The sequence below is a fragment of the Gavialis gangeticus genome, unplaced genomic scaffold (assembly GCF_001723915.1).
Source record: "Gavialis gangeticus isolate Ggan-Ray unplaced genomic scaffold, GavGan_comp1, whole genome shotgun sequence".
NCBI lineage: Eukaryota > Metazoa > Chordata > Crocodylia > Gavialidae > Gavialis > Gavialis gangeticus.
Genome location: NW_017728994.1, coordinates 44,922,141 through 44,930,966, shown reverse-complemented (window position 1 = coordinate 44,930,966; position 8,826 = coordinate 44,922,141).

Here is an 8,826-nt window from a genome sequence, read left to right as displayed (position 1 = left end):
CCCCTCCTCTGACCCAGTGCTACTTGTTGAGGATGTGTATTTCTCCTTGACATAGAGTGCCACACCCCCACCTTTCCTCCCTGTCCTATCCCTCCTGTACAGCCTATAGCCCTTGATATTCACCACCCAGTCATGCGTTGGGTCTCACCATGTTTTGGTAAGCCCCACTATGTCTGGGCTGGCGTTAGCTAGCAGGCGGGTAAGTTCCTCCTGCTTGTTCTCCATACTACGAGCATTAGCGTAGAGACATTTGAAGCCTCCTGAAGATGAATGACAGAAGACTTTTTTTCACTCCCTAAAGGCTCCTTTAGGTTCAGATGTCCAATGTACTCTTTGGGGGGCACTGGCTCATATAAGCTCCATCAGTGGAATTCTCATGTCAGAGAAGTTTGGTATGAACTTTCTATAGTATTTAGCTAGACCTAAGAACACCCTCACCTGTCATGAGGTGTCAGTATGTCTGGAGGGCTACTTTTTCTATAAGCAGGCATATCTGTCCCTTCCCTACACAGAATCCCAGGTTAGCAGGGTCCTTTTTCCCAATCATATATTTTTTGGGTTTGCTTTAAGTTCAGCCTCCCTCAATTCCTGCAGGACTTTTCAGAGTGCCTTGAGGTGGTTTTCCCAATTGGATGCAAAGATAATCATATTGTTTGTGAAGGCCCCAGCATAGTCTTGGTTTCGCCTTAAGATCTTGTTCATGATCCTCTGAAATGTTGCTGCCACCCCATGCAACCCAAAAAGCGCTTGAATGCATGTAGCCCCCAGGGAGTGGCAGATGCCATCTTTTCTTGATCCTCCTGGCCTAGAAGCATTTTCCAGTACTCCTTATTGAGATCAAGCATGGAAATATATTGGGCCCGGCCAATCTTGTCTATCATCTCATTGACATGGGGCATCAAATGCATGTTGTATTTTGCGATTTCATTCACTTTCTGAAAATCTATACAAAATTGGATGCTCCTGTCTGACTTTGGTATTGCCATTATGGGGCTTCTCTACTTGCTTTGAGACTCAGTAATAATGCCCCTCTTTAACATAGCATTGATCTCAGTCCTTATGTGGCCCTGTAGCCTCTGTAGAATTCACTTCCATGCTTCCCTCACTAACCTGCTGGGAGGGGTTTCAATGTGATGTATTACTCCATGGGCTTCCCTGGGCACCTCCCTGAACACATCTCCAAAGTCCCTCACTATTCAAGTGACTTGAGTATACTGCTAGTCAGTCAGTTGGTTGCTCAACTCTACAGTCTGCCACCCATCAGCTGCCTCTCCTGAGGGTCCCAGCTCCAGTTCTTCAGGGTGTGGGGTCCCCCATAGGACTTCTCTCTCTTTCCATGCTTTAAACACATTCACATGGTAGATCTGTTTGATCTTCCACTTATAAGGCTGGTGGACTTCATAGTCTACTAACCCTACCTAGTCTCATAGGGACCCTGCCAATGTGCTAAGAGCTTAGACCTGGCAGTAGTACCAAGACTTGGTCCCTGACACAGAATATTTGTTATCATACCTTATTATAGGCTGTCTCTTGCTGTCCTTGAGCCTCTTACAAAAGTTCTTGGACTGTAGTGGATTTTGGGTTTTACATTTTTGTTCCTCTCTTCCCTCTTTTATTAGATCTAAGATTCCTCATACAACAGTTTGAAAGGGGAAACCCCCACTGAGGCCTGAAGAGCTTCACTTACTGTGAACAGGAGGGGTGGTAACAATCGTTCCTATCTCTATGTGTTGTCAGTTACAAACTTCCTTATTATGCTTATAACATCTGGTTGAACCAACCCATCTGTTTGGGGATAGTACACTAAGCTCCTCAAAAGTTTGATTCCTAGGGTCTTGCATACCTCTTCAAACACATGGGACATGAAGTTCATTCCCTGGTCTTTCAGTATTTTCTGGTATAATCCCACCCAGGTGAAGACTTCCTGTAATTCTTTAGCTACTTTTGTAGCCGTTACTGCCCACAGGGGCACTGCTTCAGGGTATCAGGTTGCATAGTCCATGATACCCAAAATATATTAGCATTCTGAGCTGCTCTTGAGAAGGGGGCCCATAATGTCCATGGCGACCTTTTCAAATTAAGTCTCTATAAGGGGAAGGGGTAATAGTGTGGCTCTGGGTGACCTGCTTGGTGTTAACTGATAAACTGGTCATGATGCACAATAGTCGGTGCCCTCATAAAGCACCCCAGGCCAGCAGAATTTTCCCATTAGTCTGGCCTCCTTTCTGTCCCTCCTGAGGTGCCCCCCAGTGGGTAGCTCATGTGCTACTCTTAGTGGTGCCTACCTGTACCATTTTGGGACCAGGAGCTATTCTATTTCTTTCTCCTTCCACCTTCTCCTGTTTGATCCAATACAACAAAATGTCTCTTATCGCAAATTGGACTGTGGCCATGGTCAATTCTGGGTACAATACCTCATCATTAAACAAGACCAGACCCTCTTGGAAAGAACTGATTTCATAGACATTGGGGCTGGAAGGGACCTCACAAGATCACTGGGTCCAGCCCATTGCCCAAGGGTCAGGAAGTCAACTGGGATGATATGATCCCAGCAAGATAGGCATCCAACTGTTTCTTAAAGGTGTCCAGAGTAGGTACTTGCGCCACTTCTGGGGGGAGTCGATTTCAGACTCAGACAGTAAAGAAGTTTTTCCTTATGTCCAGCCTAAAACGGTCTTCCAAGAGTTTGTGTCCATTAGACCTTGTCTTCCCTTGGGGTGCCTTGGTGAACAGATGTTTTCCCAGTTCCTGATGCACTCCCTTTACATACTTATAGGCTTCCACCAAGTCCCCCCTGAACCTTTGCTTCTCCAGGCTGAAGTCCCATGCCTCTCAGCCTCTCCTCATAAGGCCTACTCTCTTTTACTTTAATCATGCACATGGTTCTCCTCTGGATTCTCTCAAGCTTCTCCACATCCTTTCTAAAGTGTGGAGCCCAGACCTGGATGCAATACTCCAACTGCAGCTTCACCAAGGCTAAGTAAAGTGGGAGGATGACTTCCTGGGTCTTGTTTGAGATGCATCGGTAGATGCAAGCCAGGGTTTTGTTTGCTTTGCCAGCTGTGGCATTACATTGGTGGCTCATGTTCATCTTATGGTCAGTCATGACCTCCAAGTCTCTTTTGGTTGTGGTGCTAGTGAGTGTAGCATGGCCGAGCCTATAAGCATGATGTGGGGTTTTTTCCCCAATGTGGAGTACTTTGTATTTCTCTGTGTTGAATGCCATCAAGTTTTCATCTATTCACCTTGTGAGCCTGTCCAGGTCAGCCTGAATCGCTAGCCTATCCTGTTGTGTGACCACTCTTCCCCATAATTTGGTGTCATCAACAACTTAGCCAGTCCACTTCTGACACCAGAATCCAGATCATTGCACTCAAGAGTACTGGTCCAAGTATGGAGCCCTGGGGGAACGCCAGTTGTCACCATGTGCCATGTTGATACGGTTCCATTGACTATTACTCTCTGGATCTGATCAAGGAGTCAGTTCCCCAGCTATTGGACCCTAAGGTTGTCAAGGCCACAGTTCCCCAGTTTTACCATGAGGACATTATGGGAGACCAAGTCAAAGGCTTTTCTGAAATCTAAATATACGATATCAACCTCTTCTCCTTTGTCCAGCTGATGCATACCAAAAGCTGTCTTCTCAAATTTGTTCAATTCCAAATTGTCCTTCTACACTTCCATTTCAGGTTGTTCCTGGCACTTCTTTTTCTCTGCCACCAACTAATCCTTCTACTGAGGGAGTCTGGGTGCCATTTTCTCTCACCTTCTCATTCCCATCACCCAAAGTGATATGTAGCACCTCCTAGAGCCACAGACAGTCTCGCCCATGGATCACTAGGTAATCCAACCATGCCACCACACAGACTGGTACTGCATGGATGAGGTCCCTCACACTCAGGGTCACCCAGACCCCATCATATGCCTAAGTTTCCCCATATGGGCATGTAATGGTCTGTTGGTACATTGTTCTTCATCCTTCCTTAGGGATCAGCCCTTCTTTCTATTGTACTGTAATGGTGCAACCAGAAGCTACTTTGGCTGGTGTGTGCTGTCCTTTCACCCAGGCCTTGACCATTGGTTGGGAGGTACCCACATTTTATATCTAAGACCCTCTCTCTGGGCTGTCTCACCACAGCTATAGTCCATCAACTCTGTTTCCATGTCTCCATCTATCCCTTTGCCCTCTTTCTTAAAGGAGGACTACAACTGTGGCACGTAGCATGGATCTGAGGAAATACCCAATGGATAGGCAGGGCATGTACCTTGCAACTAGAAAGCTGCAAGAGACTTTATTTCTTCTGCTTTTATGCAGTTCCAATAACATCTCTCATCAGTTTTAGGGGCTACTAGATACTGTCTGACATTATATATAAAAAAAGAGGTTGCGATTTTCAAAGAAAGTTTAAAGGAATGAGTCAACCAACTGTCATTACATTTCAATGGTATTTGGGTACCTAACAACTTTTTTTGTTTGAAAATGCCACCCAAGAACATGAAAGATAATTTTAGACTAAGGACCTGACTCCTGTATTCTGCTACATGTAGAACTCCTTTGGTTGTCAGTAACAATTTCAGAAGCCCATGATCTGTTTAACAGAGCCAAGAAAAGAATTCACACTCCATATTGTATTTGTGGATTGCACTTTTTCTCTTGCCAGTGCTTTGCAGTTTCCTCACTGAATTTGTCTGGGGTGTTATTCCTAGGGGAAAAAAAGGTTGGTGTAAAGTTTATTGGCTGCTGCACAGTTAATTAGTGGTGTCATCACATTCAGGGAAAGTAGTGGCACCCACAGTTCTGTCTTTTAAATATTTTTGTCAGATTGGTGTATGAAAGATGTCATGTCAGGCAGTACCTTATTGTTCATTGCAACATACCTCTTCAACTGTTAGCATATGGGTATGAGAGTTAAAGACCCCCCTGTCTAAATATCACACTTTGCAAGTTTAAAGTTGGCTTTCTGCAATTATTCATATAAGTAAACTCTATCACATGAATTTTAATTGAATGTGAATAGATGGGGGTATGAGTATATCTGAAGCAAATACTTTTACAAATTGAGGAAATACTTGTGGGCTTTTAAAGCATTTTCCCAGTTTTACTTTTAAGTATCTCCAAAATAACACCATATCCCTTCTACATTTCATAGATTCATAGATGTTAGGGGTTGGAAGGGACCTTACAAGATCATAGGGTCCAGCCCTCCTGTACTTGGGCAGGAAAGACTGCTGGGGTCAGATGACCCCAGCAAAGGTGAGCATCAAGACACTTTTTAACATTGCCAAGGTGGGTGACTATACCACCGCTGGAGGGAGCCTGTTCCAGACCCTTGGCACTCGACTTGTAAAGAAGTTTTTCCTTATGTCCAGTCTGAAGCAATCTTCAATCAGTTTGTGGCCACTGTTTCTTGTCTTCCCCTGGGGTGCCTTGGTGAACAGATGCTCCCCCAGGCCCTGATGTATGCGCCTAATATACTTATGGACTGCCACCAAGTCCCCTCTGAGTCTTCTCTTCTCTAGGCTGAAAAGTTCCAAGTCTTTCAGCTTCTCCTCATATACCCTGCTCTCTAGACCTCTAATCATGTGCGTGGCCCTCCTTTGGATTCTCTTGAGCTTCTCCACCTACTTCCTGAAGTGTGGCACCCAGAAATGGACACAGTACTTCAGCTGTGGTCTCACCAAGGCCGAGTAGAGCATGGGGATGGCATCCTTAGTCTTGCTCAAGACACATCAGTAGATTTATGCCAGTGTTTGATTTGCTCTGTCAGCTACAGCATTGGATTTGCGGCTTATTTTCATTCTGTGGTGTATCAGGACACCCAGGTCTCTTTCAGCTGTGGTGCTGGCAAGTGTAGCACTGCCAAGTCTGTAAGTATGTTGCAGATTACTTTTCCCCAGATAGAGCACTGTACATTTCTCTGTACTAATCGTCATCAGGTTGAGATCTGCCCACTTCACAAGGCTGTCCAGGTTGGCCTGTATAGCCAGCCTGTCCTGGATCCATGACCATACTCCCCCATAATTTGGTGTCATCCATGAACTTTGCCAGTTTGCTTTTAATACCCATATGCAAATCACTGACGAACATGTTGAAAAGCACTGGTCCGAGTACTGAACCCTGAGGGATGCCACGGGTCACCTTCTGCCACGTTGACTCAGTTCTGTCTATCAGTACTCTCTGGGTCCTATCTTGGAGCCAGTTACCTAGCCACCGGACTGTAAAGTAGTCGAGGCTGCATTTTCCCAATTTTACCATGAGGAAATTGTGGGAGACTAGGTCGAAGGACTATTTGAAGTCCAAGTAAACATCAATCTCCTTTCCCCTATTCAGGTGGTGAGTTAACTGATCATAGAAGGAAATGAAGTTGGTCAGGCATGACCTGACCATAACAAAGCCATGTTGGCTGTCCTTTAGAATACTGCCTTCTGTTAACATATCAATGATGGATTCTTTGATAATTTTTCCCAGAATTTTACTAGGGATTGAAGTCAAACTGATTCCCTGGGTCCTCCTTCCTCCCTTTCTCTTCCAGTCCTCTGGAACCTCTCCCAAGTGCCACAAATCTTCAAATAACTTTACCATAGGTCACGCAATGATGTTGGCCAGTTCTTTTAGCACTCTTGAGTGTAGTTCATTTGGTTCTGCTGACTTGTACATATTTAGGCTCTCTAGGTGTTCCCACACAAGATCTTCGCCAACTACGGGAGGGTGATCATCCCCAGCTTCATCATTATGTAGTCTGTATTTTGCAGATTACAATATTAGTCATTTTCATCTATAAGAAAGTGATAACATTTTATTTTAAACTGACAAGCAGATAACTTTACCCAGCAAAACCTTATATACAAGACTCCTACTAAAGTCAGTGGACATTTTATAAGGGTATAGAACTCAGGGGAAAATCAGTAATAGTTGATATTCATCAGTGGTACCTATAAACATATCTAGTAAATGTAACACTGAACAATGTATTTACATCAACAACATTACTTAATGAATTATTCACTAGTTTCTGCAGTTCCAAAACCAAGTCTATTTTTAAATTTGTTTGAAAAGGTAAAAAGAAAAAGAGGAATTTCTCAAGTAATTGAAGAAAAAGATTTTCAGAATGATTCCATCTGCTATTTCAAATAAGCCATAAATGTCTTTTTGGTAAATGGAAAATACAGTAATGTAATCCTAATGACTTTTATGGCACTACTGCTTAAATTGGGAAAAAAATAATCTGAATAGAGACTATATAATTAAATGATCATTAACAAACATTTTCCAAAAACTGTTAATTTTCTGATTGTTTTCTAAAAGCACTTTGCCCCTTTATTTGGACTACAGTCCAACATACATCTTCAAATGTTAGTATATGAGAATGAGAGTTAAAGATCCCCTGTCTGAATATCAGACTTTGTCTAGATGTTCCACAGGATCATATCCTTCTTAGATATTTATATACACAAATGCATGTAGTTATTTCCAGAATAAAACAATATTTTAATTGAAAATAATAAGTATTTTTGTTTAAACTATAGTCATTTTAAAAGATTAACATTTAAAAAACATTATAAAATAATGACTATTTGGTAACACTGTCAGGATGAAAATGTAGCTAGGAAGTTGGCAGTGTTGCTCTTGGGTTATATGTAATTATTAGAGCTAATTGGAAAATAAAGCAAATATCACAGGATGTATGTGTGTGTGGAAAGATCAAATATGTTTTAACCAACTTTAATAATCATACAATAAGAAATCTCACTCAGGGCACATCCACACATGCAGGCACATGTGCGTGCAGCAGCTCAAATAGAAGCAATGCAAATTTGAGCCGGAGCTTTTTGCCTCAGCGCATGTGCCCAGACATGCACTTTGGCGTGGGGAAAACTGTGCCACTTGGGGCAAAATAACTCTGCCTGACTCCTCCTTGATCTGCAGCCGGGGGGAGCTAGAGCCCAGGGCCAGCACCTGTCCTGTCCCCATCAGAACAAAAAGCCGCCCTGTCCAGTAATGCAGGGCTACTCACTCTCAGGAGCTTCTGAGGCCCAGCCAGATGGTACCTGGGGACACTACCCCTTGTGCCAGCTGGCCTGCTGAAGCAGCCCTGAGAGTTCCCTGCAGCCTTTACCCACTGCAGCAGTCTGGCAGTGGGGGCTGCTGCCTGGATGTGACCTGCTGTGCACCTGCCAGACCTGGATGGGGACTGCACAGCCAGTAGAGGCATCTGCCCCTCTGGGCCAGCTGCCAGTGGGCTGTGGCTGCAGGGTTGGCCTTTGTGTGGCACTACTGCCATGTGTGCCCATGCCCGGCCATCTGGGCAGCTGTCGCCTGGAAAATGTTCCCAGTGTGCTGGCCTGCTTTGAACTGTCAAAACATGTTCTCCTGGCCCCAACTGGCCAGGAGGTCAGCCACCTCCAGCCTACCAGTGTCTCTATCATCATAATAAAATTAATTCTAAATACCTCTATGTTTTGCTGCCCCCCCACAGGAGCTACAGCCCCCCCACAGGGGCTAAAGCTCCCCACAGGGGTTACAGCTCCCCAACAGGGGCTACTTCCCCTGCAGGGCCCACATGCCCCACCCCTGCTTGCTCCCCCAGCCCCCTGGATTGCTGCCCTACCTGGCCCTGTCCCCCACCAGCTCCTGTAGCTGACCCTCATGCCTGCCCCACCCAGCCCCTGTCTCCCCTCTCCCAGACCCTCCAACGGCTGCCCTACCTGGTCCCATCCCCCACTTGCACCCCCATTCCCCAATGGTTGCCCTCACAGCCTCCAGCACTTAAAAAAAAAAAAAAAAAGACTCTATTCTCTGCAGGAGCAGGTGGGGGCTCTGGGGCC